General features: G+C 32.1%; 1 protein-coding gene across 1 annotated transcript in view; it reads right to left on the bottom strand.

The window, feature by feature from the left end:
• The window catches only part of LOC119636620 (UNC93-like protein), a 47540-nt gene extending 42133 nt beyond the window's left edge, over positions 1-5407 (bottom strand). Inside the window, exon 1 of the mRNA XM_038032098.1 lies at positions 5280-5407. The gene's annotated coding sequence lies outside the window, so the exon portion shown is untranslated. The remainder of the gene's footprint in view (positions 1-5279) is intronic.
• Between the last annotated feature and the right edge of the window lie 1161 nt (positions 5408-6568).

Below are 6568 nucleotides of genomic sequence, written 5' to 3'. Positions count from 1 at the left end.
TAACAATAAAATTTGGAGGGTTCTATTTTAAAGTAGAGGCCAGGCGTAGAGAAGACTCGGCTACATATATAATATAATTTTCTTACTTATTAAGTTCTCGCATGTTCGCAATGGTTTGGGGATTAACTTGCAACTTGGATTTGTACAGGTTGTGGGTGTGCCTCTGTGTTAGCTGTGAACATAATTTTTTTTCTTTCTTGTTTATTTATACATGAAATATTATTTATTTATTTATTTATTTATTTTTTTTTTTTTTACTTCTCCTTATATACTTTATACCAGTTTTTTATAATAATTAATATAAGATTTACTTCCAAGAGTCTATTTTAGTTTTATTTAGTTTCATGTGTTAGCAAATAAATAAATGAATAAATAAGAATATTTGCTGTGTGACATTTTACACTGATATCAAAATATTGTACAACATGAACAAAAAGAAGTAAAAGAATCATTCAACTGAACTTAAAATTAATCTTGGTCCACTTTATTGTTTTTTTTACACCTTCAACTTTAAGAAAATGCATTTAAACTGAAATAAAAATTTTATTTTTCATAAGGTATCAAATTTTTGTTACAAAATTATTTTAATTAGAAACTCTTCAATATCGATTATACTCTGCGGTTTGAGTTTCAACAAGAAGAAAAACAGAATTACAGCAAAACGTATTAAAATTATCAAAGTATAAAAGCGCAATAAGGATGCAGGTAACCCCCGAAGAACTCGGTGATTGAAGAACATAAGTTTCGAAGAACGCGAATAACGCCTCCGTTCGCATTACACGATTTTCGAGTAGTACACTTTCGGACTAGAGTATTATTTTTATTATTATTATTATAAATTTAGCCACAGAATAAATTCTAAGACTAAAGTTTTAAAGCACTAGCATAAAAGGCTTTCGGCTTGTATTAAAAACTTAACCGCACATGGGATTTAAAACCCGCGACAATTGAGTTGCTAGAAGAGGCTCTTGTCTACTCGGCCACTCAAGCGGATAAGAGCAACAGAAATATATATGTATATATTATTTGAAATAAAATTACTTCCAATAATGTCATTGGATTGAAAAAATAGAGAGTTATGAACAAAGCCATGAAACTGAATGCCGTTATTTTATAGTCTCTAACAACGTGGCTTCAAAGAATACTGAACCGGATAATTGTGTTCTTCGGAGGTTACCTGTAATGCGTTCGGTCATGAACTACTCTTTTTTACCACCATAAACGTTTTCATGAAAAAAAAGACTAAAAAAAGAAGGAAAAGAACATAATATTCTTGCAATATTGGATAAGTGCGGCTGATTTTGCTATTTTTGTACAATGCAGGCGAGAACAGATACCGTGTGTCTGTTGCAATTTACGAGTAAGAAGTGAAGATCTTTTTAGTTTTAGGTGGATTGTAGAGGCGCCCTTTGACGAGTTTAGACCGTTTCAAACTCTTTCACATATTTCTAGGCGATTTTTTTACTTTTGTGAATAGGAGAATATTTATCGACAAAGCTGATAGACAAGAACGTCTGTTGAGCAAAAGATGCCAGCCACACGAATAAGTGGACGAGCAGATAGGCACGCAAATTAACACAAAAACGGTCGGATGGATGAATAGACAAAGACAAAAGACAAATGATCAGAATGTTAAAAACTTGATTTTTTATTTATTCCACTTATACTAGAAACTCAACTAAACAAATAAGAGTCGAGTTCAATTGGCTCTTAATGCAAAACTTATATTAATTAACAATAAAATTGAGTATAAGCATAATAAAACAAATAAGAAGAAGAAAAAGAAAAAAGAAAAAAAAGCATGTACACTATCAGCATAGGAGCACACTTACAACCGGTACAGGGCCAAATTGCAAATGAACCCCTAAGCCATCGCAAACATGCATAAGCCTGGCAACCGATAATAAATTGACAATAATTCACTTTCGAAACTTAACGACTTTTTAAGGATAAAAGCTAGTTTAAATACGACATAGGTAAATCGCGCGTATTAAGCAATGTTGCTTTAATGGACTTTAAAGAGTCCGATAACGAGAATAAGTAGTAGACGTCATTTAGGTTCTTGCAAACGACTCTGAGCGGATTGAACAGCTCATAATTAAATTTACACTGATTAAGCTTAACCAAGATAAAGTGCCTAGAGAAGCGGTTAGGGACATTAAAGCTTATTTCACCAAGTAATGAAGGCGAGTCAATAGCACCATTTATTACTTTAATTAGAAAGGAAACGCCAAGAACAAATCTATGTTTCTCAAGAGACGGTAGGGACAGCAGAAGCAACCTATTTTCATACGGAGGAAGAGAGGCAATCGGATCCCAACCCAAATTTCTAAGGGCAAACAGCAAGAATTGCTTTTGAACAGATTCAATTGAATCTACGTAGCACCTATATGAAGGAGACCACACAACTGAGGCATACTCGAGTATGGGTCTAACCAAACACATGTACAGCCTTTTCGTAATGTAAGGACCATCAAGCTCTTTGGACCACCTTTTTATAAAACCAAGCGCGGACCTAGCTTTGCTAATCGAGAGCTCAATATGTAAGTTAAAACGTAACCTATGGTCAAATAGAACGCCTAAATCTGTAATCGAATCGACGTCCTCCAACTTATGCGAATCTATGAAATGCTGAGTAATGAATGACTTTCTTCTTGAGAATGAAAGCTTCTTACATTTACTCAGATTTAGTTTCAGAAGATTCAAAGAGCACCATGCAACAAAATTATCCAAATCACCTTGAAGCTGATGTGATTGCGATTCAACAGAGAAGGAAGAAAACAGTTTCACATCATAAGCATACATTAAGATCTGGCTGGAATTAACCACCGATGGGAGATCGTTAATGTATAAACTAAATAAAATAGGACCTAACTGACGTAATAGCTCTTGCTTCCCGCTTCTCGCGTCTAAATTAGTCCAAAGCTCTTTATGTAAATGACATATCTGCGTTTCTCTTTTAGATGAATTTTCAGATTTCGGATACTATCCTCTCTTTTCTCTCTTGGTTTACTTTAACGATTGTCACGTTGCTCTAGTATAATATATGATACGATTTTCTTATCCTTGGTTTCTCCTTTCACCTGCGTTGATAATTTAAGATTGTGAAGCCGTTTTTTGTGATCACGTTAAATACTTGGAGATTTTGCTGGTTTAAAACCTAATCTCTGCAATTATGTTCAGTCAATGAAAAGCACGTGTTTAAATTGAGGTCTGTATCTAAGATTCTCTTATGTAAAGTTGTTGTTCAACAGATTTTACTATAAGCTTGTCAAGTATGGGTTAGTTGGGCTCTAGCCCACCAAAGTGAATTATGGAAAATGGCTTAACTTGCCTAGGGATGTTTCTATTAAAAAGTTTCTCAAAATTTCAAATGTGGATCCATTGCAATTAAAAGTTGTCGTGTTTTACAGAAAAAATCATATTAAGTTGTCACTTATCTGACAACATTCTTCTAAGTCCACACTTTGTAAGCCCTAATACTTAGCCTATTTGAAAAGTCATTCGTGATATTTAACTTTAACTGTAGGTTTTTATTGCCAAGTTTTTCTTCGCTGCGCACATTGTACATGTTATTTAAACTTTAATATTTCTTTTTGTTCATTTCTTTGCACTATAATAATATCGGATTAAGGATATTTGTAATATTGTAAAATAAGTCTATAAAACTACTAAACTAAGCTGAAACTTAAAAAAAAACCTTTAAAACGAAAGTAAGCTAAAGTAAACTGAAACAAGTAGACACACTAAGATACTATACGTCCCGTCATTAAATGGCTTGTATTACTTTGCTTAGTGCAGTTATTCGTATGATGGTTTTTAAAAATAAATCTTTATATGGAGAGTGGTCGAAATCGGTTTCCAAAAGGGTTCGTCCTTGGTCAAAAATATGTCGGTTTCATCATTTTCGTAAAAATATCGCAAAGATTACAATCGACAAGTTGAACACTAGAAAACAAGACTTGCATACGGACAGACGAGTTTGGATCGATTCAGAAAATGATTTTGAGTTATGGTTTTGAGTTCTTCTGGGTGTTGCGTATATCTGTACAAATTTAATATACTCTTGTATCACAAGTTGTGTAAGATATAAAACAGTTAGAGAGAGAGAGAGAGAGAGAGAGCTTCGATAATCTCACTGCTAATTTATTTACATATATAATGGCGTCCACTCATATCTTGAATATTTGTGACATTTTAATATCGCAACACATGGGAGGGCTTAATTATACCGATCGATTTACAATCATTTTCTGAATTGATCTAAGCCTATCCCACCGCCTATTCGTCTGGTGTCTGTCCATGTATCATTGTGTTCAAGTCGCAATTTTTGAGATATTTCGATGAAATTTGGTAAACCGACCTGTTTTGACCCAAGGATGAACGCTATTGAGAAATGGTTTGGATCGGCCTATTTTTCCGACCACAAGCCATATAACGCTCTAATACAATTCTCCTACGAAAATTGAATCTTTATGAAGGATAGAAAAGTGTAACTTTCAACATTTTATGTTAAAAATTGTATCGTAATAGAAAATTCACAAAGAAGGCAACTTTAAGGAATTTGCACCAGTTAGATCTATTTTTGGGATACAAGCGCATATAAGGATTGGCAGAAACGCTTTTATGCCAGAAAAGCCGAAATGTTAATGTTTTATGATGAAGATATATATCTTCATCCGACCAAATCTGAAGCACATGGGTCTATTTCTTGGACCCTAGTCCATATAAGATTTCTTATGAATAATAAGTCCTTCATTTTTCATAATGAAAAATTTAACAGTAGGGAATTTGGATCACATAAGTCTACTTTTTAGACCCGAAAACGTGTAAGGGCTATCATGACAAGCAAGTCCGCGTGTCGAGAGAAAGTTTAATATTTAGTTTCTGGTGAAGAAAACTGAAAATTAAGTTAAGCTAAACTTGGATCACGTCGTTTGGTGTTTTGGACATCCGCCAGTATGACTTTGTATGAAAACAATGTGTAATTTTTTACGAATGAATAACACAATGCCAGGCGAAGTGGTAAAGAGCCCTTGCCATAATATTCTTACTTGTTTAAGTATAGACAGGAAAAAGTATAGCAGGCTTTAACAACATTGTTTATACTTGAAGTAATCTTTATACAATGATGTCTACAAAGCCTTTTCTTTTACTTTTGTTTCACAAAAATTATTAACTTTGAAACAAAATTTGTATATATATATATATATTTTTTTTTTTTATTTATGTTTATTTTTTTCATTTTTTTGCTTATCATTCTGCAAAGCATTCATTACCTTTTAAATATTAATTTAACTTAATCTGAAAGCATTTGATTAAATTTGGATATTTTCGCGCGCGAAGAAAGTAACAAGAAAGAAACGAAAACTTTTCGAACAACCGTAGTCAATGATTACAATAAGCGAACTGAGAGCTGTGAGAAAGATTAGCAAGAATAATAGTTATATATGTAAAATTAATAGAAAGATAATTTCATATGTATTTGTTTCCATTGCTTAATTAAAAGGTTTGCTTCACGACAACAAAAACAAACACACATATATATACATATATATATATATATAGTTATTTTTTCGTAAACTAGTTTCAAGTTTATTTTTGTTTAAGACCCATTCAGTACATGGATGTTTTTAGACAAGTAAGTTAAATGCAAATGTGCTTTGCTAAAATGTGTGGGGTCAGTATAAGATATTTTCTTGCTTTTTGACAGATTAGAACGTGTTTAAAATAAACTTTTTAATTCAATTCACATTTGTTCAAATATATATTACAATGTTTTTAAGGTAAGCTCTATGCACGCCAGACCGTGGGCGCAGCTCACACACACCTTGTTCTTGCCTTCACTTACTCACAACTGAAAGCACATTTTTTGAATGGAAAGGTTTCGCTTAATCTATTCAATGTTTATATATAGACTTAAAAACTTTTTTTCAACATTCGAAAAACAATAATCAAAAGATTAATGAACGAAAATTATCAAATAAATTAAGTGTTTTTGTCAAATGTCTTAATTATAACGTTTCGTAATACATCATAAGTTTTTTGCTTATTCTTTTCTACGTTTTATTATTTTTCCATCTTCTCTTCTCTTTCTTATTCTTGTTGTTATTTTTATCATATTATTATGCAATAATCAATTAGTTATATCATTAACTTGGTTAACCTATTGCTTAAGTCTGGCGACACAATAGCGCAATCATGTGCAAAATTTTATTGTAACTCATCTTTACAAGGCTGCACACAATAATAATTTACTTCAAATACTCAATAAAGTAACGTAAACGAAGAAAAAAATGATGATCAGCTTGAAACGAATTTTTGGATACCCGTTACGTTTCATTTTTTTTTTCTTTTTTTTGTTGCACATAGATGTGAAGTTGATTTTAATCTCCCTTGTTGCATATGTAGCATGCTATTATATTATAAGCATTCTATTATATAGTATGAGATATGAAAACTCATGCAAACTTTTTTCTGTTCTTGACTGTAATATTAATTAAGATTAAAACATAATTTTTTATATAGCACATCAGTTAATAATTCCCGGAACCAGGACGCACGTATC

This window comes from Glossina fuscipes, unplaced genomic scaffold (genome assembly GCF_014805625.2).
Source record: "Glossina fuscipes isolate IAEA_lab_2018 unplaced genomic scaffold, Yale_Gfus_2 28, whole genome shotgun sequence".
Lineage (NCBI taxonomy): Eukaryota > Metazoa > Arthropoda > Insecta > Diptera > Glossinidae > Glossina > Glossina fuscipes.
Note: the sequence above shows the minus strand (reverse complement) of the source record. Positions and strands in the feature narration are given on the sequence as shown.